The sequence below is a fragment of the Grus americana genome, chromosome 3, assembly GCF_028858705.1.
Source record: "Grus americana isolate bGruAme1 chromosome 3, bGruAme1.mat, whole genome shotgun sequence".
Lineage (NCBI taxonomy): Eukaryota > Metazoa > Chordata > Aves > Gruiformes > Gruidae > Grus > Grus americana.
The window spans coordinates 40,977,308-41,005,252 of NC_072854.1; the positions used below are offsets into that span (position 1 = coordinate 40,977,308).

Below are 27,945 nucleotides of genomic sequence, written 5' to 3' on the forward strand. Positions count from 1 at the left end.
TTTGACCAAAGCACCTTCATCCCCACAGCCATCCCTCTTTTCTCTACCGTAGTGAACGTAATGTGGTTGCCATTTCTTTATGGGGGTGGAGAGCCTCTGGTGACTTTTCATCTTTCATTCAACTTTAAGAGCTTGACCTGCATCGCTGGATGAATCAGGATGCCACCTTCTGTTCCCTCCTTCACACACTGACAAAAACGCTCATGCCCAGGGAGAACTGCCTGAAAAGATCCATGGTGCTGCCTGGGAGGCCTCGCTTGGTGCTTCCCCCTTGCTTTAGTGTGATGCCTGCAAAAGAAAATGGTAACTAAGATGCTGCTAGCTTGCTCCTAGCGTTGCTTTTGAATCTCTCCTACACCGTGTGCCTGTCTGTCCAGTTGCTGCCTCTTGGTTTTTCTCTCAAATTCTCTCTCAAAAGGGCAGGGATCATCTTCTCTTCTGTTTGTATAGTTGTTTCTGGGCAGTGGTGCAACTGTGGCTCAGTGGTGATTATAGCAAAAGTTGGGCTGTCATGGTAATAACATCAACCTCAACAGCTGTGTGCTGGGCTGGGGCAGTAGGGATAATTAAACCTTGATATTTTGTTTTCTGATTTTTATTTTTTGCCTTCCAGACTGCCCTCGTTGCAGTTTGCTGTTACTGGTTTTAGCAATTTCTGTATAAAATCTGAGGATGTGCGTTTGTCTTTGGTGGTCAGTAAACCTGCTCTACAGACTGCAGTCACACATCCCTCAAGACTTCTGTCCTTTCCTGTTTCCCTGACACAAATGAGCTTTTAAGTCTGTCACCTAATTTTACCTGAGAGCTATCTGTATTTGTTCTTAGATAGGCTCTAAGTTCTGCTCGGTTGCTGTTGATTTGGAGATGATGTCAAAACAGATAACACAGGGAAAAGCAATGGAGAAGTGGGAAAAGGGCAGAAAGGTGAAATATTTCAAGGGAAGATTCTGGATATACTGTTGTGAAGGCACCTGAAGATGAGACTGGATCAGTACCTTTGTGTTAATACTCATCATCTTTTTATTTCAGGGTAGCTATGATTTTCCAAGATTGAATGGCAGGCTGATTTTCACAGGAAAATAAATGTTTTGATAATAATTCTGAAAAACAGAAGGGATTACTCTGATGATACCAGAAACAGGTTTTTCAATGGACAGCTAAGACTCTGGGCCTATATTCTGCATTGTTTCTTTAAAAACCATGCTCTTACAACTTTTTTTTTTTTTCTGCCATTTTTGTGTGTTTTCTGTTTGTTTTTTGAACTGCCTTCCCGGAGCAGTAGGTAGGGAATTGTGTTTTGCCCTCCAGCAGCACACAGGTTGCAGCCATGTTTTCACTAATGTATCCAAAGTCAAGGCATTCACACCAGTAGTTTCCAACAACCACTTGTGTGTACATTGTAAACTAGTTGTACATTTCAGAAATATTTTGCAATGTGTAAATGAAGTGATAAAAGAGGACAATGTCCTGGTTGATCTGCCAAATTGAACTGAGGCTCCATAAAAAGTGCTGATCTGAATCTCTACAATGAAGGGGAGACAGTGAGGAGCTCAGGGGCTCTGACACAATGGCAGGAAGGAAAAGTATTGTATTTGCAAGCAGATTGAGTGCAGATGACTGACAGCAGATGGGCTTTGAGATGGAGGCATGAAAAATGGAAGCAGAACAGAGCGAAGAACATCCCAGAGAGACATAAAAACAGCAGGTGAGATCCTTTCCTGTTAAGAGTTTTTTGATGTTTTTAATTATTTTTTTGATCTTTGCTTTTATTCTTAATACCTCAGTTTGTAATCTGAGAGGAAAAACAAGATCTACTATTGCTGCCTCTTCAGATGTTTTATAAAATTCATGCTGAAAACTACCTCACATATGAAGATCAAACTATATTTATTCAAATGTAAAGGAAGTACCTTACAGTAAGAAAAGCAGTCTTACTGTCATTGTCCAAAACTCTGTCACAGTGGAAGATGAGGTATGAATAAAAAGCAGTTCAACTCATGAGCTCCCAATTGAAATTCGTAAGCCTGGAAGAGAGAGGCTGAATCAGATTTCTTCTCTGGAGAATTCTGTTTTCTGGCAGCCTGCAAGGATGAAAACTAGCAGGCAGTTATAAAATGAATTTCTGAAGATAAATAGTTCAAATAATAAGTGGATTTTGAAAGGAAAAAGTGTGTTAAAGAAAAATAAGCTTTCTTCCACTGCCATTCTCTTTTTGCAGTGTGAAGTACTACAGTATTACTCTACTGTCCTTCAGCCACCTCATTTACACTAATAAACATAGCAGGGCTGCTTTGCTCAGACTTCCAGTTTTGAATTCTTAACAGTGGGTCAGGTAATGATTACAGTTTTGCTAGACACTGAGGAAGCTTGGAAACATTGACCTGACCAAACAGAAGGCCACTTGGGTTTTGAAGTCCTCACCTTTCACGTGATGACAGGTGTAGGAAGCAATGCTGTTGGCACCCCAGCACCTGAATAGTGTCTGTCCTGCAGCCATCTCCTCTGTGCACAAGTGTCTGGGAGGTGGAGAATTACTCCTGTTGCCACCTGTCTCACTTCAAATGTTAAGCAACAAGCGCGGTATAGCCCCTTTTCACTTTTTCAGTTAGGAAAAGTGTAAAAAGTAATTTTAAAAAGACACAGCAAGCAAAGCTACCTGGCCATTTGTGCCTTTTCAGTCCCATTGCAGTGTCTCAAAATCATGTAGGTGTTGAAGCAAACCTGGGGCTGCCAGGTGATGCCCAGCTGCTCCAGCTTCCCCTCCACCATAACCTTCCTCCAGCAGGATCCTGGTCAGTGGCAGAGAGGGAGTTGCCAAGACTATCAACATGAAGAAATTATTTACTGAGCAAGGGGCCCACCCATCAGTTATGAGATGCTGACCTTTTGCTCGTCTTTGGGAAAGGTGTTAACAGTCCCTACCAATACTATTTCCACTATTTCTCTGTTAGATTTATTTATCAAAAAAGGCATATATCCAAATTGTTGGCAGTGACTTTAGGTCCAGAATTTCTCTGATCAAACTACTGAAGTCCTTAGAGAAACAAAATAGATAGCTGTCCATGTAGGAGTCAGTAGCATCTGTAGCATATTTGTTGGTGAAGGTGCAATCATGACGAAAAGCTTTGTTGTTAGTATAGGCACTGAAAGCAAGGCTATAGTGGTACAATAGAGGGGGGAAATTAGACCTTTGCATTGCAGGTGTATTTGCTGTTCAAAAAGCTATTAGAGAAAAAGTTATTTTAAATTGAGCAGGTTTAAAATAGATTCATTGAGACCTGTTTCACCCTCTGGACCCTTTTCATTGAACCGTTTCAGATTGTAAGTAGTCTTTAACAGATGAGGTGTAAATTAGCAGCACATTGCGGTAATTTCATAAATTGCAGTGTGCATTCCAGATATCATTTGCCAGATGAACCATTTGTGTAGGTGTAAAGTTACTTTTGTTAGTACACAGTTTCCAAAGAGTACAGGTAAGAGATAAGATACCCAAGTGAAATCACGCTAGCTGTGTTCCTGCTGAACCTGGTGAGGTGAACAGAATTATATAGCTGATGAAAATTAAATTAAATTAGGTTTAATTAGGTTTACGGCACTAATGTTTCTGGTTAGTTTGTTTGTTTGTTGTAGAAAAGAACCTGCTATTTTTCCAGTTTCCAAATGCAATTGTAACAGTACCTAACCTATGCTCCTTGTACACCCTCTGAGACATTTTGGGAACCTGTTTTCAGGATACACCATTTTTTCCTAAGTAGAAATAGTGTATAAATTCATCCAAGAAGTAACCACAAAGAATGGAAATTAATTGAACAGTAGTACCATCTGATGGTGTTCAAAGTTGGGGATTACCAAATGGAGAACTCGCCTCATTTGAAGTGTCTGGGTGGTGGTGGAGGGAGCTGTAATATAAACGTATTCTGGCGACTTTTACCAAAACAGCTGTTCTCAGCATACCTTTGTGCTTGGAAACAAGTAGGGTGAGGAGGGGGAATTCATGAATTCAATAATAACATGAGCCTATGTGATCACAGTTACATTCTCCGTGGTGTGACATTTCTTAGTACAGGTGCCTTGCAAAATAGTGAGTCTTAGCATAATGGTCAAAAATTGTAGGAAATAAAAGTAAAAATAAATACTGCACATATATATGGAATGTCAATTATATTTGGTACCTTTTAAAAATGAAAATGTATTTGAATTTAAGAGGCAGAGTACTTGTGACTGTATTTTGCAATAATGTTTCTTTCTGCATAGATAAGTATGGCTTGTATCAGGAATAGTGTGGCCAGCAGGACTAGGGAGGTGATCGGCCCCCTGTACTCAGCACTGGTGAGGCTGCACCTCGAGTACTGTGTTCAGGTTTGGGCCCCTCACTACAAGAAAGACATTGAGGTGCTGGAGTGTGTCCAAAGAAGGGCAACGAAGATGGTGAAGGGTCTAGAGCACAAATCTTATGGGGAGCGGCTGAGGGAACTGGGGTTGTTTAGTCTGGAGAAAAGGAGGCTGAGGGGAGATGTTATTGGTCTCTACGACTACCTGAAAGGAGGTTGTAGCCAGGTGGGTGTTGGTCTCTTCTCCCAAGTAACAAGCAACAGGACAAGAAGAAATGGCCTCAAGTTGTGCCAAGGGAGGTTTAGACTGGATATTAGAAAAAAGTTTCTTCACCAAAAGGGTTGTCAATCATTGGAACAGGCTGCCCAGGGAAGCGGTTGAGTCACCATCCCTGGAGGTATTTAAAAGACATGTAGATGCAGTGCTTAGGGACATGGTTTAGTGGTGGACTTAGCAGTGTTAGGTTAATGTTTGGACTCGATTTTAATGATCATTTCCAACCAAAATAAGTCCATGATTCTAAGTCATCACTAGGGTAAAGTGGTTTTATCTACAGTAGGCTCATAGGATGTTGTTTGGAAGGGACCTTCTGAGGTCATCTAATCCATCTTCTTGCTTGAAGCAGACTTGTCACTACACCAGATCAGGTCAGCTATGGCTTTGTCTAGCCAGATCTCGAATATTTCCAAGGATGGAGAGTCCACCATATCTCTGTGCTGCCTGCTCCAGCACTGCACTACCTTCCTAGAAAGGAATTTCTTCCTAACGTCCATTGTGAATCTTCCAAACTTCAATTTGCATCTGTTGTCCCATGTTGCATCATTGGTAGCGCTCTCCTGGATCCTTTCCAGTTTCTTAACCCCCTTCTTGAACTTAGGGGGTGCAAAATGGGGCACAGTGTCCCAGGTGTGACCTCAGAAGTGATGGACAAACAGCTTCCCTTGATCTGCTGGTCATGTTCCCTACTAATGTGGCGCAGTATGGAGTTTGCCTTATGCACAGTGAAAGCACACTGTTGGTAAATATTAAGTGCAGTGTTCACTGTAACTCTTGGGTTTGTTAGCAGGGCTATTGCTCATCTGGTCAGTTCCCACCCTGTACTGCTCCATGGGCTATTCTGCCCTGCTGCGGAACTTCACGCTTCTCCTTGGAGATTTCCGTTGGTTCAGTCCTGAAGTTTGTCAAGCTCAACGGATCAACACTACTTTCTAGCATGTCAGCCATTCCCCCAATTTAGTGTCATTCGCAGATACGCCAAAGGTGCACTCAGTGCCATCATTGGGGTCGCTAATATTAAACAATAGCTCATTGATTTGTTGAGCATGGATGGGCTGGCTGTTAGTGATTTACCTTCTCATCCTGCACATGCTGGAACGTGTGTTCCACAGGGATGTGCTCCATGATCTTTCCAGGGACTGAGGTAACCTAAGTGGCCTGTATTTCCCTGGGTCCTCCTTCCCATCTATACCATCTGAAGATGAGTGTAATGTTAGCCTTTTCCAGTTATAAGGGACTTCTTCCACTTCACCATGATAAAGAAATGATCAACCAGCTCTTTCAGCATGGATGATTCCCATCCAACCCCATGGATTTGCATAATCCAGCTTCTGTAAGTAGTCCTTGCCCCGTTGCTCCCCTACTGTTGGTTGCTGCTGTCCTTCCCAAACTGCGCTGTTACGCACAGGGGTCTGGCAGCAGGCTTTGCCTATCAAGGCTGAAGGGAAAAAGGGGTTGAATACCTCAGGCTGTCAGTGTTTGTCCATAAGCTGAATTATCTGTCAGTAGGTTGTCTTCTCCATTCATTAATGAACTGCAGTTTTGAGAGGAGCAGCTGTTCAGCAACGAGTATAAGCAGGCTCTCTCAGAGTAGAAATCATGGTTTTCTAAGCTGGTTACCAAAACTCAGATACCTGAGTTTGTAATTCAGGGACTTGAGAGGTTAGATTTATATTTCCAACTTGCTAAGTACCAGCATCAGCTCCTGTTATGCTAAAATATGGAGCCCTAGAGACACGTGCTGTACTATAAAGCAGCTGGAATAAATGAATAAAAAGAAATAATTCTTTTTACATGATTTGTGAAAATGGCCTATATTTTGCTTTCCATTGCTTAGTCCCATGATAGTAAGTTAATCCACAGATACTTAAGTGTTGTAACAGAACTGAAACATAATTTAAATCTCGAAGCATCATATAAACAGGAACTTAACGACCAACATTCTATTAGTTGCAAGAACTTAAAAGCGTGGCTGGTTAGTAATGACTTAAGTGGTACAGCAGAGGATAAAAGGAGTCAAACTTAGGTCTTGTTAAGTTAATCTTCTTTTGCAGTCGGTGAATTGAGTTACATCTTAGGTTCAGCGTTACTGCATTTTGTATTGTCAACAGCTTGTGTTTCAGTGGACAACAGTTCTGTAAAAGAAAGGAGAAGAAAGGCAGCTTGGGCTATTTTTGTTAAATTTTAGTCTGAATGGGATCAGTGCGGTGGTTGGGTTGAAAGCCAAAATCAAACTCCACCATTTTATTTTGTTCAGCTGAATGTGGTTGTCCGCAGGCGTGCTGCCCATCTGCCCTGAGCCCTCAGGCAGCACAGTGCCGCACACCCAGCAGCCTGTCTGGGCTAATCGGAGGCTGTGCAAGAGCAAACGTTTGGGTTTTGCCCTGTCAAGCCTTGTACACTGGATGTGAAACTCAGAGGTCTTGGTTCCCTTCCTGAGCTCCTTCCTGGAGAGGTCATGGTGTTGCACTGTCTACGGGTAAGGTCCTGCCTGGGAGCCTTCCTGCCCAGGTGCAGTCCAGGACTCGGGTCCCTCTTCAGGTGTGGTGGTGTTGGGGTCTCCCCGCCGTGCAGCCTCTCACACCAAGTGCTTTCTGCTGTCAAGACTTGGAGCATCAAAGCATCAAAGTTGGAGAGGTTGGGGTTTGCTTGCAGTGTACGTTTGGGTCCAGCAAACCCACCTGTGCCTGCTTTACTTGGGTTAGGACTGTCCTGTGTATCGATACAACCACCCTTCATGTTTGCGTTAGGCCTGTAGGACATAAAGATGTTTTCATGTCTAATTCTTCTGCTGTTGTCTGAGTTATACTCACTGTCAGTAGCTGGTATTTTTTGTACTTAGGTGATTGCTAGTGGGTCAGATTCCACAGTCTGACTTGCTTGCAGAAATAAAAGTTGAAGAAGAAAGTTTGAACAAGGAGTTTGAAGCATAGCCTCTAAACTACCTATTGATAGTTGAAGGAGCTGCTGCGTGTTCACCTTAAAAAAAAAAAAAAAAGAAAAATCAGACTTGTACCTGAGTTTGTTAATGATAGTAAAGGTTCTTGATAATCACAGAGGAGTTTCTCATTTCCTTATAAAAAAGTAAATGCCCAAAGTGTATCTTGAAATGTACTGGGAAAAAACTTTCATCCAAGAGAGGGATGTGAGGAAGGGCAAGAGACATGTATAGCTGTTTTATTCTACCGTAGGTAATACTGGTAAGGGTTTTTTTCCTAATTTTTCCTTTTAAAAAAAAGAGCATTTGTGATTTTTCAGAGAAGGAAGGAGTGGGAGCAGTGGAATGAAGACAAGGGGCTTAATTTCAACAAACTTAAGGGAAGTGCTGTTAATAACCTATGGGAATGATAAGGATTGCCCAGAGAGGTTGTGGAGGCCCCATCCCTGGAAGTGTTCAAGGCCAGGTTGGATGAGGCTTTGGGCAACGTGGTCTAGTGGAGGGTGTCCCTGCCTGCAGCAGGGGGTTTGGAACTAGATGATCTTTGAGGTCCCTTCCAACCCAAACCATTCTATGATTCTATGATTTTGAGAAAGGAAGAATGGTTTCCAAACAAGGCAGTTTAAAGTTTTGCCTTTGATCCTGTGAGACTGGAAAAAAAAAAAACCCAACAAACCCAGAGAAATTGTGGTAACCACAGCTCTGGTAAAAGCTGTAAGAAGGGATTAGATGATCTCTGCAGATCTCTCTCCGATTTCCATTTCTGTGATTCTAACTTTAGACTACGTCTTTTTGCACATCATCTTGAACATGGTTATTAATAGTCTACCCGTAGCTTAGCTACAGTTTATTTATTTGGTTCTTTATGCTTCAACTGATATTTCTAATTAAAATTAAACAGAAAGGTGTATTTGCAAGATAATTGACAACACAGTCAGCAAAACCATACCAAAAGGTCAAGTCACAGACATAACTAGTGGTTATTTTTCCAGTGCCTTTCTGTAGTACCAGGGGTTTTGTACACAAACACATCTGCTGATCTGAATGCATTAGGAAAAACGATAGGAAAAGCAGCTGAATTATGTGGAGATGTTAATTAGTGGGAAAGAGGGATGGTAAGGTCTTCCAACAGCATTTTCTAATTGAAGTCACTGAACTGGCATTTTGGCAATGAGTTCTGCTTCAGAGATCAAGAGAGATTATTTATTCTTAGCAGTTTTCTGCCTGCAGCTCTCAAAAGTTCAAGCAGGCCAAGTGACTTCCATCATTTGTGACCACTGTTGAACAAGCAGTGACATTGCACCCAGACTGGAGGGTTCATTTCTAGCTTGTGGAGCCAGGCACTCCCAGGCAGTCTATTCGGTCTCTCTCTAACTGTAAGGGAAGGAGGTGACCAAGGAGATGACCACTGCTCCAGTTTTGTTTTGCAAAAAGGTTCATTTGAAAAGGCATCACTCTTTGGGGAAAAAAAAAAAAAAAAAAGACCACCCTACACAGGTATTAACTTTTTATAAGATGCATGTGAGTTCAGTGAGGCACATGCTCAGCACTGGGGTCGTATGCTCTCTTGCAGCCTTTCTCTCACCTTTACATGAGCATGGTGAAACATGGGTAGTCCACAAGTCCATCTCCCAGCACTGGCCTGAAGCAGATACCTAGTGAAGCAAGCAAGAAGCGGGCAAGCGTGGAGTAATGCTCTGCTAGAATACTACCCTCATTTGCTAGTTTTCATATGAAATATTTCTTATCTTTGCTGGGTGGAAGAGGTGGGGCAGGGAAGCTTGTTGTCATTAAACTGTTTCTGTAGCGTGTCAGTGGGCTTCAGAAAGAGAAGGGAGTCACCTTTCTCCCCAGTGTGGTCATTGCCATTTAGAGGTGATAATTGAGCACATCGTTTATTTTTATGGCTTGCTCTGTTTTACCAGCAGATCCCTTGCCTCCACCACAGGGATTTTAGGAGGACAGTAAAAGTCCATTTCCTGCTTGTTAAAGTGGCAGCTGCTCACTCTGCCTCTGTGCCCTGGGGAAGCTTCTGCAGCTTGCTTCTCTACAGATGTATGGAGCTGCCATTTTACCTTCGGAGAGCTAACCACTGTGAGTCCCTGGCCACTCCACCCCTGCGTGCCTCAAGGGTTGGATTTATGACCCAGGAATAGTAGAGACCTCCTTTTTTTGGCAGTGAAGGCCTGTAAGGCTTTTCATCTACTCACGAATACTGCTAACATGGTAGCCTGTCTGGAGTTGAGAGGGGATATGCTGGCTTCAGAAAGGATGTAATGACAATTATGGCAACAAATAAACCTGGAAAAGCAGCAGGAAAGGGGAGCTAGTAGGATTATTTGTGTAAAGAGAACAAGAGAGGGATCACATGCTGAAAATGGAAACCTCAGCGAATACGCCTAATAAGTTCCCACAGCCAGAGAAAAATCTTCTCACTTGCATCCACCTAGGTGTCATGGCTGAAACTGGATACCTGGCCTGGGGTGACAGCGATGGAACAAGTCCTTTTCCTGATTTTATTGATGTCACATGATTTTTGGGAAACTACAAAGGTTTCTGCCTCATTTTCCTTGTTTGTATAATTGTGCAGCTCTCACTGCTTTGCATTTTCAGAGATCAGTTAGCGGGAACCAAACTGGAAAGCCATGGTTTGAACTGGTTTTGTTTATAGTGGGAAGCAGGTGTGAAAACCTCAGGAAGAAATGGCTGGGTTTGCCCAGGTGCATTCAGGCAGCTGAATGCTGCAGAAAACACCGGTGTTAAATTTCTGTACTCCTCAGTCTGTTTTGATGCTTCATTTATGATGTGTTTCCCCTCACGCAGGAGCAGTGTACCATACTGTGGTACAGAGACTTGCTGTTGCTGTCAGCACTGGAAAAGACTGAAGCTGCCATCCCTGTTGTTCCCAGCCAGAGGTTGCCCTGCAAGACACAGCTGTAAAATGTTCATCAGAAAAAACTGAACGGTTGATCTGTAAGAGTGAGTAAAAAGCAAACCTGATTTTTTAAAAATTTTTTGTCTAAAATGTCTAAAAATAATGACATGCAGAAATGCATTGAAGTCCCTGGGTAAATAGGGATTGAGAAGAGCTCAGAGTTTTACCTGTGGGGCCGGGTTATGGTATTTATGTCACACTTCTGTGTCCTGTCAAGTATGTAGTTCCTTGCCTCCTCTGCTGTCCATGTACACCCCTGTTGAACTGCATTTCTAAGGACTGGTGGCTCGAGGCTAGTGAAGAAAAGTATCCTATTGAAATGGGATTTCCCTAAGCAAGGGTCTGGCTCCTAGGAAGGAGAACTGCTTTGTCAGGGAAAAGATTACCTGGGAGGGACCAGCTCCTGGGGCTGATAGGGAGGCTGCATGGACATCTTCAGAATGCTTGCTGTTTTCTCAGTGATTTTCAATTGCCTTTTACTTCTGAATAGTGAATGACTGCATTCAGAAACCCACTGCATAGTGCATTCTTAGATGTTTTGTAGGTCGTAGCTCTAGACTTTAAGAGACAAACTTGTAGACCCAAAGGATCACAAACTCAGTGGGATGCTACAGAGTACGAGGCAGCAGCTGGGGAGGTTGGAAGGAGTCAACTCCAGTGTCCAGGCCTTGCCCAGGCGTTTGAACCTGGGTACCACTCCTGCCTTTCCACAGCTGAAAGAGGTCTGCCTGTGGAGCCTGTCCCTTGAGATGCATCACCTGTGCTCTGCCCAGACCCAGCTGGGAGAAGATGCTTGAGACTGAGTGACTGGTTTCCCTCAGAGCAGTCTGGGGAGTTTCCTTTCGTGGAGTGCTTGATGAGCTGGGATATTTATCTAAGGTATATACAGTATTGGTTAATAACTTTTTATGCATAGTACAGCAATATTGTTTCCTGAACCTTGAGTGAAAGCAAGCTGAGTGTCTTCCGAGGGTACCTTAGCAGCAAATATACTAAAATGAAATAGTCTTCCTTGACATATCAAGGCACTTACAATTCTGATACATGTGTAAGAAGAAGAAAACCCAAACCAATCTTTGCTAGAAGTTCCGCAATTAAAGCAATGACAGACTGAGCAATATGTTGTTAGAAACATAGATTACAATTATGTATTTTATTTATTCCATTTTCTACTTAAAAAGGAATCACAGCTATATGTATGCTTCAGCAGGATAAATGCTCAGGTATAGGAAAGCATTTTAAGATACTGGATTTTCAGATAGGTGGAGCCTGTAATGCTTTCTGTGGAAGGCTGTGTTTTTGACAACTTACAGGGATGTGTATACAGTGCCTACCACTTCCCTCGTATGTAAACCAGGACTGTAGTGCTGGATGGAGAGGAAGATGAAAGACCAAAATCTGGAGGACAGTTGCTTAAAATCTTTAGCCTCTGGAGTTCACAATGTTAAAAGCCCAAACACTTTGTAAGAATGCACATAGTTCCTTAGAAATGAGATCTGTATTTTTACATACTTGTATGTATGTGTGTCCATATGTAGGTATGTATGTGTACAATAGTATTTTCATCGTCTCAGCTACACGTAGAAAATGTGTATGAGTGGATGGGGAAGTGGGGAAGTGGAGAAGTGTTTTATTGGAGTCAGAATGACTGAAGGATGTAATTCTTTAATATTCTTTAACTGTTAAGTTGCTGGTGGATATAGAAATGAGCTGAAGGTCTGTCATGTATATATGCATATGCATATATGTAAATGTGATATACACAGAGAGAAGAAAGAACTTCGCTGTCTCCAGTTAGCCTACTTCACGTGAGGGGGAGTTGCATCTAGGAGAGTCTGTGATGGTATTGAATAAGGAATGTGTTTTATGTCATATAATGTATTTGTTCCCGACCTGGTTGTGTACAACATGTTGCAGTAGTGCACCGTGCATCTGATGGAAAAAGGTTTGTGATGATGATTGGGTTTTACAAGAGAATGTCAGAGACTGTTCCCCTAGAAAGCCCCATCCTCTGCACAAGGAGAGGCTTTCCACGCGCTAAGCTGTCTTATTGTTTCTGGGAAATAAGGCAGTCTTGATGCTGGAGGATGAGCCAGGCTTGTGGGATCATCGCCAGAAGCAGCTTAGGGCTTAGAAAATAAAACCTGAGAGCGTGGTGTGATTTCTGAAGTCCATGCAGAAGCAAGTCATTACTGAGATTTGCTGATACTTTCTGCACCAGTTGTTTTTTGCATTTCTTTTCCAATTTGAGTGTTTTAATTCTAAATAAATCACAGTGATTTACCATTGACAGGAGATGTCATGGTGAAGTCAGGCAGATAAAAGTCCTCTAGCAAATTGCAGAAAGCTGAGTGTTTCTCACAGATACTGTGGATAGGATTCATTTAATCCAACTTTGGTTGTTTATAGTGCAGTATCCAAGATGATGCTTAATGAGGTAAATAATTTTAGAGTGTGATTCATCTTGACAGTTGAAATATACTTTAGGATGACATGGATCGTGTCCTTTGTTGACCATAAAGGGAGCCTAGCTGATTAAGTCAGTGGTAGATGTCTGCACTGTCCAGTGAACCTTTTTCTTTACAGCTGGTGGCACAGTGCTGTCCAGAGAGCCCCTGACTTCTGGAGAGTCCTGAAAATTTGCATTCAGTCATCCGTGGTCAGAGCAGAAAGAGTGGTGCCAAACACTTCCTCGCAATCAGTTTGTTTTTTCTTTTGCTGTCATGAATCTGAGATTTGGCTTCAGTCATCAATGACTGTCTTGAGAGGAACATCATGTAATATAATGGAAGTTATAATTTTTGAATTGTTACCGTGAATCGTAGCTCTATGGTAAAACTTGCACGTGAACTTGTATCTTAAAAGTGTAGTCCATGTCATACAACCTCTAAAATAAGAATATCTGGAAATACAGGTTTGGTTTTTGGATGGATGGCAGAGAAATCCAGATGTTTCTGGCTTTTAATCCTTTTGTGAAGATGTTTCAAAATTCACTGACACTGGAGTGAACCTGATTGTTTCTTACATTTATTTGGAAAAACCTTCCTGTGTAGAAGAGGTGGGGAAAGGAACGTATGAGAGTGATCCAAATGTGCAGCACACAGGGCTGAGCACAGACCAGCCATGTGGGTGGTGGGCATTGTCTGGATATTGTTTTTGGAGCTCTGTGCACGTGAAAAGAAGCAGAAGCAACAAAGAAGCTAGCAAGGAGACAGTAGACAAGAATGCCAGTAGTGCTGAGAAAAAGCATGAGTGTGCTGCAGGGTGGTGTACTGCAGGAATGTTCTTGCACTAAGGCTGCTGCCCTGCTGTTTGAGTCCCACTGGTGAAAATCTCTAGCTTTCCTAATCTCATTCCAGGAGAAACCATTTAGATTGCAAGTGTAATGAATTAATCTGTTTGCTGTGCAAACTATTCTGCGAGTAGCGCATACCGTGCTGTTTTATAGACTTTCTCGTTCTGTAGATGAAGACGTAATTTCCTCTTCTTATGTAAACCTTCACCCAATGAGCATGTGTCCAGTATTAAACACGTGGTTCAATTTCAATGGGTTCAGGTGACAATAGCTTAATAAATTTTCCAGCGAAGGGCCATGAAGGGCCTGGATCATCTCCCTTATGAGCAAAGGCTGAGAGAGCTGGGACTGTTCAGCCTGAATAAGAGAAGGCTTGGGGGGGATCTCATCAGTGTACAGAAATACCTGAAGAGGACAGAGCCAGGCTCTTTTCGGTGGTGCCTGGTGACAGGACCACAAGCAGTGGGCACAGACTGAAACACAGGAGGTTCCCTCAGAACATCAGGAAGCAACTTTTCACTGTGAGGGTGACCGAGCACTGGCAAAGGTTGCCCAGGGAGGTTGTGGAAGCTCCGTCCTTGGAGATATTCAAAAGCTGTCTGGGTATGGTCCTGGGCAACCATCTCTAGGTGGGTCCTGCTTGATCCAGAGATCCCTGCCAACCTCAGTCAGTCTGTGATTCTGTGAGTTAGGCAGAACTGGCTGTTTGTCCCTCACAAACTGTTGCCAACCTTCTCGGGAATTCTCACAAGGTTGCACGGGGCTCCTGGCAAGGGTACTAAACATCTGCTCAGTAACAGCCCCCAGAAAACACTGAAAATGCGGCTGGATACTTAGGAAAAATTACCCCGATGACACTTTTGTCTTACGATGTTGGTTCAGATGGTGAAGTCAGTTTAAACTGCCTTTGATAGATCATATATGCAATCAGGGCACCTGATTCATAAATTTCTAATGGCCCTACTTACACTAATTATCAGTGAAGCAGAGCAAATACGTTAGATCTATTACATTTACTGCAACAGGAATAGCACAGTACTCACTGGCATCAGCAGTGAAGTATTAATTGTGCAATTAAGCTGTTTTAAAAATGTTTTTCCTCTTGGTGGTGAAAGTCTTCATCTGTATAATACTGAAATTCTGCTACTAGACAAGCGTAGAGATTCAGAAGGTGGTTCATAGTGTGGTAGTCGTGGTATTTTTAAAAGATAGTGATAATTATGCAGTTTTCTGGACCCATTCAAGAAAATGCCCAACCATTCGAAGCAGTAATGTCAGCCTTCTCCAGTGCAGCCCCTTCAGGTGTACCAACTGGATGAGAAATCAAGACATCTGCAGAAAGCTTCTGAATCGATTTATGATCCTCACTGAGGAAAATATATTTAGCCCATAGTGACTGATTTTTCACAACTTGCAAATAGATTTATGAAGCAAGTGGTACTTGCATATCCTTCACCATTTGTTCTGTATATACGGCCTTGATGGATGTTGTACATGAAGGGGCCAAACCCTGAAGATACTCAGTGTTCATTTTACTGCCTGCTAACGCGATCATTAAAATCAGGGGCACTGTATATGGCGATAGGCAGGATGACATCTACACTAAGATAAAATTCTCTCTTCTCCCACAACACAAATACATTTATTGGTGTCTGCAAATATGCAGAGCACCGCAGGCTCCTTCCCTGGCAGAGGAAGGTTTTCCCATGGTAAGTTAGAGAGCTTGCTTCAGATGGTAACTTGGGAGGGGGTGATACCTGCCACTGAGAAGTACCTGCCCAGGGACCCAGACTGGAAGCCTTGTGTCTCAGGGGTCACTGCAGTATGGGGAGCAGACCTCCTAGTTATACTCTGATGCCTTGTGAGCTACAGAGGTGGATAGGAAGCTGTCATTTGTGAAGATGTGGATTAAAAAGGTTTGTGGTAGCCAGTCGCTACCTATGGAAGATGCACCTTTGTAACTCATAAGAAAGCACCCCTTGAATTTGTTTAAACAGGAAAAAAATTAAACTGTACTACAAGTTCGTTTTGGGAGGAGGAGGAGGGAGTAGTGCGAAAGCTCAGTAGGCTTCGTTCCTTTGCAGCACTTCGGTCTTGCTGTCCTCAGCTTCCATGATGGAGACCTCTGATCCAAGCCTGTACGCGAGTTGTCAGGGAAGAACTATTGTCAGTATCGAAGGAGGGTCTTTTCCCCCATTAAGCCTTTTTCACTAACATGCTCCCACCAGTGCAACTTCTCATCTTGCCAGAGATTTTCCATTGAGGGAATCCCTGCACAGCTGTCTTCTATTGCCCTTGCAAGCCAACATGGAAAAAAGATCATCCATACTATCAGCATTAAAAGAACTTAGAGTTAATAGCACCATACAGTAAAGCAGCAAAAAAGAATCTGATGCATATAACCCTTTCCAAAATGCATTATTTATTTTTAAAGTGTTTTTTTATCACCCAGACTTGTTTTTCACAAGGATTTGTGTTATCTAGATATTTCAGATTGATTAGCAGCTATGGCGTGCTACTAATGAAAGTAATTGCTTTAGTCCTGACAGGACTGCAGCATGTTGTACAATATGATGTAACACTCCTTTAACACAATAAAAAAGGGTTTCTAAGTAGATACTCTCTCTGTTGCTGCTTGAAATGTTTGTGGGTTTTGGCTTTGCAAGTTATTACTGCTTCTGTCCGTCCTTGTGTAACTACACAGAAATGGGTGTTAAAATAAGGCCATTGGGCTCCTCACGCTCACTTAAATGTGTTTTTCTTGGCGCTCTGCTTCAGAAAAGTAGAAACGGTGTTTAATCCTTAGTTCACAAATGGGGTGGTGGAACAGAAAGAACCTGTAAGCACTGCGGGAGGGTGGAGTGGGGAGGAGATACAGAAGCTTCAGGAGCAGTAATCTGCAGGGATTTGGCAGCACTGGGTCCAAAATCAAGAGGATTAAACTCTGCAGAGGCGAGTGCCAAGCAGTACGCTCGCTCAGCTGTGAGAATCGATCTCCGCTTCCTACAAGGCAGGGAACGACCGATTAGGCTGCAGAAACAGATCTGAGAGTTTGGAGTGGGCTGGGAAGTGGATTTGATCTGTCTGATGCAGTTGCAGGGAAAGGCAAGCCTGGCTCCGGGGCTCTGGGATGCAGAAATGGAGCTGTGGAGGAGACCAGGGGGAATTATTAACTGGGGAGTTGTCGTGACCTGAAGGGTTACCTGGCCTGCAGAGTAAGGAGATCATGACCATGGGTTTGCAGGGATTCTGTAATACACAAGAACACAGAGGCTTCATCCTCTAAACTTCTCTCTCTATTAAGGTTACCAAAAATAACACAAAATTTATGTGATCAATACAGCAAATATATATATAAAGCAATTACAAATTATTAACAGCAAACAATAACAGCAGCAATCAATAATAGTAGCAACAAGTATATATTTAATATTACAGGTTACTACAAACTCTTCCCTAGTAAACTTATTCATAATATAACAGCAGATATACTTATGGTAGATTACTTACATGTATATATAGAATCATAGATATATGTATGTTCATCATATTACTGATACCAAGTGCATCAAACCAGTCCCAGAAGGGGACCAAACCATCCCAGAAGTGGGAGAACAAACCAAACTGACCCCAGAAGTGGGGCCAGGGGAGGACTAATAAAGTAATAGGCAGAGTCTCACTTCAAAGGTGGTCCTTGTCACGGACTTGGGAGTCAGCCGGGCATCCCCATCGAGGGTCCAAGAGCTTGTCTAGGAGATCTTATAGAAAGTTCATACAGGAAGCTCAACCTGTTTAGGGAATTAAAAAGTGCACACAGCACAGAAAGTTCTCAGAGAGAAAAGCTCTATTTTGGTTAAAAATTAAGTCCTTTTTATATCATAGAGATTTAAGAGGGTGTAGGACACCACCCTTTCAGGCAACCAACAGCTGCTGTTAATTTCTATTTTTCACCTGGGATGGCCAACAGATGATGCTTTTTTGTTCTTTCAGAGCAATTTTTATTTTCCAGACTGTTTTCCTGTTCTTAGAGTTAGAACAGCCAATGCCAGTTACTGATACTTACTTTCTCAGGATGTTTTCCCCTTTTTCCAGACTATTTTTCACCTTTTCAGATAGTGAGTTGCTGTTACAGTCCCTTGTTTTCGTGCTTTATCGCTGGTATCTCAGGATGCCTCTGGTTTCTAGGTACCCAGCTGCACAGCAAAGATGCCGGCTGCGCTTCTCAAGGCTGCTGCTGGTTCCCAGGCTGGCAGGAATTTTCTCTGTCAGTATTTCAGCAGACATCTTCTGTTCAGTATTTCTCCCCTTTAGGGCTGCTCATATCAAGAGTCCTCTGCAAATATGTTGTGTGGTTTTGAGTACCAAGCCTCAAAAGAAATGTAGCAGAGAATGAACAAGCAAAGAGCTGGAAAACATGATCTAGAAGGAAGGGACAAAATAACTTCAGTGTGTTTTATCTAGAATAGAAAGCAATGAAGGAAATGAAAGAACAGGGATCCCCATCTATGGGCAGTGATCTTCCATGCTTCATTATATTTGTTAATATATTAGAAAAAGATTAGGGGTCATTTTGATAAAATGGCTAATTTTGTGGGGAAAAGAAGTGAGTGTAGTAATTTTCTGGGGTACAACACTGACAGTATTGAAATCTCTGTTTATTGCCCTTGTTTCTGTACCATTATATACCTCCACATGTAAGAAATGATGTGGAAGTCCAGTGTATTTGCTGAGACTGCTGACAAACGTATCCTTTAATACGTGTTGCAATTTTTTTGTCATTTATGGAAAACCTTTGCACTAGAAATGGAGTAGAGACTTTCTGTGGGTGTCACGTAGGATCCTGCGCAGCCATGAAACAGCAGCTTTGGTAGCTGACCTAACCTGGTGCAGAATCTATCCTGTGGTCTGATGACAAAAGCTTTGTCCCCTTCACCTGCTGCCACGTAACCTGAAACACTGAGCACCATGAGACATGTGCAGCATGGAGGCTTCATGCACAACATCAGAGAGTCTTTGCTACCTCTGACCCAAACTCATGGACAGGAGAAAGTCCCTAAACCCACACTTTTTCAGCAGGCTTTGTAGTCACTAAAGGCTGGGCTCTCTCCTTACTAGGATTTCCTCAGAGATGCTTTTAAGTTGCGTCCCAGTATTTGGAGACCGTGTTCAGGGCTCTTCTAAAGCCTGTTGAGGCCAGAGGGAGCCCTCTGGTAGGCTCAGCAGGTTTGGGACCTTCCCTAAAGCAGTTCCCTGTGTGAATCAGGTGCAGCTAGTTGTAGCCAATCAATAATGGTTTTGCTTGGATGTTACAGCCAGTTTCTCAACAGTGGCTGGGGATCAGTGCCTGGGTTTAGGAGGTGAGAATTGCCGTCCCAGCTGTGCTGGCTGGCAGGGCGATACCGCACCCATGCAGTGGTGTGCGACCTCTGTGTTTGCTTCCCTGCTGTGCTTGGTTTCTCTCACTTGCCCATTTTCCAGGGTGTGCCAGATCCCTGGATATTTGTGCTTCCTCTTGCTGTTGCAGTACCCCATGATGGGATGCAACTAGAAAAATTGCCTTCTCTCAACGGTAGTAGCGTGCACCATAACCGGGGCACAGTGGACATACTCAGCATTTCCACTCATGTTGGTCTGAATACGTCTCTCTCCCTCCCTGGCCACTGCATCACTAAGATTTCATCCACTGACTTTCAGCTTGAGACTCATTAAGCTTTTAATTGACGCACCGCCTGCCAGACTCCTGCACTTGTGCCAGATACCTAGTGATGCTGAGGAATATTGTGCTAATACCATAACGTCTCAGGTACTCGTGGTGTCTCTGTGATTCAGTGCTGAACTGGGGGGCACCGGTCCAGCTACCTCACTGCATCTTCCCATGCTCTCCCAAGATATCAGCTGTGATGGTACAGGGGAAACTGTCATTGCTGCTGGCAGCTCCTACGCTGTGTTTTTCTTGAAGAGGAAGAACATCTCCAATGCTCTTTTGTCAGCTGGAAAATATTTCAAAGCTGGTAAATGTGTGTTTTCTTCTTCCCTGCTCTGTCAGTCGGAGCATTCTCTGATTGCTGCCTGGCTACACATCTTTACTCCTGTTTATAAAAGATAAGATCTAGCTCAAATAGAAGTTTGTGGCTTGGTGCCGGCTGGCACTAGATTATCGTAGCAGTGTTTTCTGGCCTTGAAAAAAAACTCTATAAACATAGGAATTAATTTTTTCTTGACGTTTTCCAGTGTGTCTTTTACAATGTTTATCTGAGTTGCCATTATATGCTGCCTGGGAAAGCAAGGGGTTCCTTGTGCTGGCAGGGAGGAGGGTTCGGAGCAAACGCAAGGAGAAGGAGGAAGAAACCTCTGTGCTGCCACACCAACACACCGGCAGCAGGGTCCCCAAACTGAATGGCAGGTACTGCCTGTGCTATAGGTAATTGGAAAAGCAGTGACTCTAAAACCATCTTTCCAGTACGGAGGTGGAGCACGGAGGTCGGAAGGCCTTTCCTAGCAGCGGAGGACGTGCCCTTGGGAGTAAGAAAGGAGGGAGGAGCAGCGGAGGAGGAAAGGCAGTTTGTTATGGAAAGGATTTTGGCACCTTCTGCTCCCAGTGAGGTTCTGCAGTCAGCTTGGGTGGGATCTGTATGGCCTTTTAGTTGATTGGCAGGTGGCTCCTGCGCAGAGGATGGTGGTGAGGGACGGTTCTCCCATCCAGAAGCCCTGCTGTGCGTGAGCGTAACGTAAAACCCCGCTCTCCCACGAGCGCAGCCGCGTGCCTGCTTCATTCCCAAGGTTGGGCTTCAGCACTTCTGTTAAACAGCAGTGAGCTGGAAAGACCTCCTAACTGGTTTTATGCAAATGGGACCGAGACATCTCATGCATGTGTGTTTGCACACAGGCACTGTCCCCTGTCAAACAATAGGTATTGTTTTGTCATGTAAATAGTGCTCAACTGATGAGGGCTTGCTGAGAGTTGAGCTCGCTTGTGCTGAATGGTTTTGACGTGTGTGCACGCAGGTGTTGAAAGAGAGGGCGGGGAGCGTAATAAAGTTGTGAAACTTCAATGAGATAAGCCGAATAAAAAAATAAATCACGCTATATGGAAAGTGGTAAATATATAACCTGCGTAATGAATAAGAGGGGTCAGGGCTACATGGCAAAGAGATAAGCAGGAGGGGAAGAAAAACAGTTGTCTTTGTATGAGGAGATTAGTGATGTCTCACTGATGACTTGAAACTGCCTCTTTGGTCTTCATCGTTGGTCTCCGTGTGTCTGTACTTCTCTCCAAAAGTGTTCTGTTTGGCAGGTGCAACTTTGGAGGTTGGGTTTGGTGGTAACAAGGCATCACCCAAGAGCTGCCGCACAGCTGCGGGTTTACGTTCAGTGAAGCCGATAGTTGATGTGAGGCGACGGAGCTGTGCTCGATGAAGCAGTTGGGGGAGCTGCGGTCGCTGTCTCCCCACATTCGCCGCCCGTGGGGTTGGCTGTTGGTCTGGCCGCAGGTGGCCACCAGCTGCAGTGGGGCAGTGACATCAATCAGTCCGGTCTGGTTGTGGTGGGAAGCATGATGAGCAGCTGTCATGCAGATGCTCCCTGGCAGGCTGCTAAATAGTCATTGTTGAAGTAATTAATAGCAACAAGTGGGGAAAAAAAAAAGGCCCAGAAAATGCTTTCACATGTCCCAGACTGTGCTGATACATAGGGTGATGAATCACACCACTGTCCATATGAAAACCGAATAATTTTACTTGGTATGATAAAATATGCAATGAAAACAATAGGAAAAAAAGAAGAGACCAACATATAAGCTATCAGACTTTTATGTAGGTGTCCAGTTCGAAATGTTGATCGATATAAAATCTAGCTTCAAAGATAGTATTGGTGTCATTGTACAGAAAAGTATGAATCAAAAGCATGTTGTTCTTGACTGGGTGGGGCTTTGCTGTTTTCCAGATAATGGCTGCTGCCAGTGTGGTTTTCATAATGACACCTTTGGCTGGTTTTATCTGTCTTTTGGGGTGGGAAGGGGTGAGAGGCAGAGTCCTCCCTTTAGCAAAAGACGTACATTTTTCTGGAGTAGTTTATACTGGATCCATGAGGGAGCTGGAGAAAAATCACTTAAAGGAAAGCAGTGCCTTAGGTCTTGAAAAAAACCCTCTTAAAGTCACTTGAGAGAAATGGCAGATATATCTGCATCCTGCAGTAAATGATAAAATGGGTTCGATTCCATGAAATTCTTTTTAATGCAATAATACACTCTGCTGAATAATGCTGTTATTCTAAAGTGAGTACAATCTTCGTGTTTATGTCATATTTTAAATATGACAAAGTGCTTTGCAAAGAGGGTGGACCAGAAGAAGATAATTTTATACATTTTAATATCCTGCTATGTACTACTAAGCAAAGAAACTCATTTTGCTCTGAGAGCAAAGCAAAGCAGAGATAGGCAGTATTTAAACACAGGAAGTTTTCGTAGAAAGATTTTTATGATTATAAAATAGTAGCTATTATGTACACCCCCATTACAAAATGGTCAAACTCCTTATCTTATACTGAGCTATTCTACAATAATTTAGAATAATTTTATTCCATTATTTATGTTGCATAAAATGAAGCTACCACGTGCTGAGAGTTTTTGGGGTCCCTTACAGCAAAGGGGGGGGATCCCTTTTTCTTTTTTTTTTTTTTCTCCCTTTCATCTTGTACCTTACTACACATGGAAACTTTTTGTTAGCTATGTAAGCATAAGCATTCTTTTATTCAGATACTACTTTAACTTGGTGGTTGTACAGAAAGCGACCTGTGCTCTGGCATTGCATCCTTTCCATTTAGCACAGGGGACTTTATAAAGTTGATTAGCTCATGTCTCTTAAATCTTTCAGAGTTTTCAGCTTTTTTCACTTCCCTCAGAGAGGAAGCTGGGTTTTTTACCCTTACTTTGAATTTAGGAGAGGTCATTGCCTAGCCTTTCAGTATCAGTAATGTTTGATGTGTCCTGGACTTTCCTTTGGCTTACAAAAATCATCATTCCTATACTTTTTTTGTTACGGACATCTAGGCGATACAGACGCTGGAGCAGCCTGGCAGCAGTTTGGAGGGGAGGGAGCTGGGGAGGGGGAAGGTGCATAGAGCGTTTTTCGCCTGCTTTGCCAGTTGCACGGGAGAGAGGCAGGAGCTGTGAGCTTTTCGTGCTGTGCCGTTCCCGGCCAAACATCTCCTATAGCATCCGTAGGGCAGTGTGAGCTACGGGCATCATCTGTGGGGATGTGGCTGGACTTCAGTGTCTGGGGACGGTGCCTCGCTGCTGCCGGTCGGAAATAATCCACAGTCGACCTGTCCTTTTCCACGCTCCGCAGATGGGGTGAGCAGGTTATCCTCAGAAGGGATTGCCCCGCAGCAGAGCAGCTGAACCTGTGGGCATCACACCTGGCAGGCTTCCCCAGAGAGGCAGGGCAAGTAGGTGTTGCTTTCCCAACCTGCCCCAGGTAAGTAATCTGATCTTAAACAGAGAAACACAGACATGGCTGTTTCTTATTGAAAAATATGTTAAAGCAAAATCCTTTTTTTTTTTTTTTGTTTTGAAGGCAGAAGGTTTGAATATTCCCGTGCTCTGTGCTTGCCTCAAGCTCCTGGATTTGGGGGGTGATAATGAGGGATTTAATTCTGGGCAGGAGGTGCTGGCAGCAGGGATGCAATACAGCGCCTGTAATCGTGTTTTCAGGTTCATTTTGCACCATCTGGGTGTGAAAGGGGTGGTCAAGCTTTTAATTGTAGTCCTTGGGCATCTGGTACCTTCCTCCTCCTGCTGCGGGTGCAGACGTGTTCAAGGAAAGATACTCTGGGGGTCTGAGGTGCATAAAGAGTTAAAGCCGATGGGGAGTGATGCCTCCCTGCTCTGGTGAGGTTGCTAAGTCCCACTGGCTGTGCCACGGTGGGGTTGCTGGGGAAGGGTCCGTTGGGAGGGGAACGAGGACGTTGTTCCCCCTCCCACTGCCACTGGTCACCCATCGCCTTTTCCTGTCAGCTCAGGAGAAAAGGAAAGTTGCTCCGGGCTTCTGTCCTAGTCGGACACGTTTTTCTGAGTCGCAAATAATCCCAACTGAGAAGACGTAAAGCAGCCGGTGTGGGGAATGTGACCTGTTGTGTGAGCACCTGTCTGCAAAACAGCCAGGAGCAGGAGCTGGGCTTGTGACGTGACTGCCCTCTGGGAAAGGGACCGACGGCTGCTGGAGACTTGGACAGTGTAGGAGACATCTGTAAAAGACCAATAGCTGAGTCAACTTCTTGCTGTGCTTTTATACATGATACAATCAGTGGAAGAGGCAAGAAGGCAGATTACATGGTAACAGTGGGGCCATTGCGGTCCATCACTCCAGCGTGGCAGGGCATGGCAGGCCGAGGAGGCTCGTGATCTCCGGACACACGTACTGCAGTAATGGGAAGGCAGTGAGAGAGGGGGGGAAAAATCAAACTAGGAAGTGAGTATGATTTCCAGCATTTACCTTGTGCAGGTACATACCTGTTAACTGGCCTTTTCCCTAAACTAATCACTGTTGCGAGTAATTTGGTGTATTAGTGTGTGTGGCTAAGACGTAACAAGCATCTACTCTGTCTCTGAATTTGCTCAGAAATGTCAGCATGTCAGGAAAGTGCTTACATTGGGCTTTTTGCAGCGAATATGAAAACCTCTCCATGTCAGTGATGCAACTGCTTTCTTTTTTTTTTTTAATTTAAGGGATAAGAAAACCACACAGGGTCTGACAACAGATGTTTTCAGGTGCACAGAGCTGATTGTTAGTGTATGGGCAGCCAGGTTAGGTGTAAGGATGAGGACAAACAAGTGATGGTACAAGTCACCTGGAAACCACCACTGCACAGGCAAGGGCTGGCACCGAAACAAACCACCTCGCTGCCTGAAAAGCTCACAGTGAAAGATCCCTGTTGTAAGGCTTGCCCTGCACTGTGTGCCGGTCACGGAGGGAAGGAGTAGGAAGCACTCCTGGTTGTGGAGAAGCTGCTCTGGGATGTGATGGGAGCATCAGGGAGGCGCTGGGAGCAGGGGAGCCAGGCTTGGGGGTTTCAGCTTGCTTCGGTATGAGTCACCAGAAAGCAAATGCTTAGGGAGGTGAGATTGACGCTTGTGTTGCTTTTCACAGATCAAATTATTAAGTGTAGGCCATCTGTATTTCTCGGTTTTTTTACGTGGTTTGTACTATACTGGGCACATCACGGTGCTGGAGGGGCAGGGTACAATGTGTGCAGTGCTGGTGAACGACACGAGGGGTTTTTTCTTCTTACTTCCATCTTTTCCATGCTACCGGGGTGTCCAAACTGTGTGCTTCACACTGAGGGTGTGGGTGAGACTGGCCCAGTGGCACAGGGTACAACACCACTTCTCTGTTGTCCCTTGTTGCGCTGACTTTGAGGCCCAGAAAGTTTTTGTCTTGTTTCTCTGAATAAATGTGCAGCTATTTCCATGTTACTCCAAACATGGTTGCACTTAGAAAGCAGGAGAAAGGTGAGCAAAGGCTAACCTGAATCTTTTACCTGGAAATAGTGTTACCTAATGCTTATACTAAGAAATCAAGAGTCAATTATCTGGAGTTATTTCCTGGCTTTGATGTAACTTTTCTATTAACCTTGGAGAAACCAGTAACTTCCCTGTGCTTTAAAGGGTCTTTTTCTAAAATGCATGTAATATTCTTGAGCATATTATTCACCTCACAAGGTATTATAAGAATTAATACTCCTACAGTGTTTTAAGATTCATTAATACAAATTACCATAGGAGTGCAAATTAAATTCTGCTGGTATCATCTACTACTACAAATTAAGCAAAGTGTTTTAATATACGTGATCAAAAACATTTAGCGTAGATCAGTGATCCTGCAGGGTCCAGGGAGGGTGGTGAGGCACTGGAACAGGTTGCCCAGAGAAGCTGTGGATGTTCCCTGGAAGTGTTCAAGGCCAGGTTGGATGGGGCTTTGGGCAACCTGGTCCAGTGGAGGGTGTCCCTGCCCATGGCAGGGGGGTTGGAACTAGATGATCTTTAAGGTCCCTTCCAGTCCAAACCAGTCTGTGATTCTATGACTTTGGAGACCACTTTGGTGACACAGAGGATCACAATACCCTGTTAACCATTCAAATAAACAAGGCTACAGCATCTTTTTGTTGCAGAGTTATACTGGTGGATTGTCCTGGTTTTGGCTGGGATAGAGTTAATTTTCTTCACAGTAGCTGGTATAGTGCTGTGTTTTGGATTTAGGATGAGAATAATGTTGATAACACACTGATGTTTTAGTTGTTGCTAAGTAGTGCTTACACTAAGTCAAGGACTTTTCAGCTTTTCATGCCCTGCCAGCGAGAAGGCTGGCAGTGCACAAGAAGCTGGGAGGGGACGCAGCCAGGACAGCTGACCCAAACCGTCCAAAGGGATATTCCATACCATATGACATCATGCCGGGTATATAAACTGGGGGGATTTGGCTGGGGGGTGGCAATCACTGCTCGGGGACTGGCTGGACATCGGTCAGCGGGTTGTGAGGAATTGTTTTTCATTTGTATCACTTGTTTTTCTTTGGGTTTGTTTATTTCTCTTTTTGTTATTTTCCTTTTCATTACAATTTAGTAGTAGTATTATTTTATTTTATTTAAATTATTAAACTGTTCTTATCTCCACCTATGAGTTTTCTCACTTTTACCCTTCTAATTCTCTCCCCCATCCCACCAGGGGTGGGGAAGTGAGCGAGCAGCTGTGTGCTGCGTTAGTTGCTGGCTGGGGTTAAACCACAACATGGTATGATCTTGTAACATTGGAGTGATGTTCATTAAAAGGTCTTGCCCCATTATTTAGAAGACGGGGAGTTCGTGTGCCACAACCACCCATGCATTTTCTCCTTGTTGCTGGGAGTGTCTTCCTGGTATGAGGATGGAAATTAAATCTTTCCGCTGATCTGGTAATGATCTCCCTGCTGAAGCTGTTAGCAAAAATGTCAGTACTTTGAGTGGTGGGATTATGATGGGGAGGGTTTTGTACTATCAGCTAAACTGAGACAAACAAATCAATTTAGGGGGGCAGCAAAGCCATTAAGCAGTAATAGCTTTTAGTTATTGCTCTTTTGAGATGGATTCAAAGGGATAACATCAGGGTGAAAGGCATTGTATTCCACTATCAATCTCCAGGATCATCTAGTCCCTGTACCAATTACCCTTAGACTATGCAAAGCCGGTGATACTGGTAGCTGATAAGGAGCAGTGCAGTGATATTTCAAGAGAGAAAGAAAGATGAATCATCTGTATACACACTGGCTCTCTTGAAGGTATTTTTCCTGTACTGAAACAATTAAATACCAAAGTGTGAAAAGCACAGGTAAAGCTGAAATCCTCCTAAACTGGGCAGGTTCTGGATGCTACAGCTCAAAGTGTTCTACAGGTACATTTTCTGGAATTATGTCAGAAATGTCTATCCAGCTCTGATGGCTCAGTGGATGGGTCAGTGGAGCTGGGGAAGAAGAACATGCTCACAAGTCTGCATGATGAGTCCTAAATCTGAATTGTTTCTGGGGTCGACGTAGTGTGATGTCAGCACCGCGGAGGGAACATAATTTCTAGCTGACAGCAAAGATGAGTGTTTCCCAACTGCAGGTTGTGATCCCTCCCAAAGGTGTCCTTGAGATGGTTCGGGGGAGGCTGTGAAGCATTTTATGCTCATGAGGGAACAGTCAGCTGCCTGTAATTGCTGACTGCACTCAATCCTTCCAGGGCAGTGGTTTGTGTATTTATATCCGCAGCCAGTAACTATAACCTATTCTTGTTCCCTTGGCCAACACAGGCAGAGCTGCTGTTAGCAGTGGAGGTAGTTAACCCATCCTTGGCCAATTAAAGTCTGGGAGACCTAGGGGGAAGGAGAGAATGACAGGGGGCCACAGAAATACAGGTTAGGCCAAAAGAGTTACGCTTTCGGAAAGTTGAAGGATTTTTGTCCCAAAGTAGGGGAATGAGGGCATGCTGAAAATGTGCTGCTGTCTGCATCCCTCTGCACTGCAACACAAGTGCAATGTCTTCAGGAGGCTCCGAGGGTTTTTTGTGACCCCCTCCCAAAGCGATGCAAAGACAAACACTCAGGGAGGAGCTGCTGCAGTGCTTCCGTCTCTGAAACCTTGCTGACGGCAGTGTTGTTTT

The 27,945-nt window shown here is 43.8% G+C and overlaps 1 protein-coding gene across 6 annotated transcripts in view; it reads left to right on the forward strand.

The window, feature by feature from the left end:
- ANKRD6 (ankyrin repeat domain 6) overlaps window positions 1–27,945 on the forward strand; it is a 116,023-nt gene that overhangs the window by 51,561 nt on the left and 36,517 nt on the right. For all 6 annotated transcript variants that reach the window (XM_054819912.1, XM_054819914.1, XM_054819920.1 and 3 more), the window contains exon 3: window positions 10,370–10,525. The gene's annotated coding sequence lies outside the window, so the exon portion shown is untranslated. The remainder of the gene's footprint in view (window positions 1–10,369; window positions 10,526–27,945) is intronic.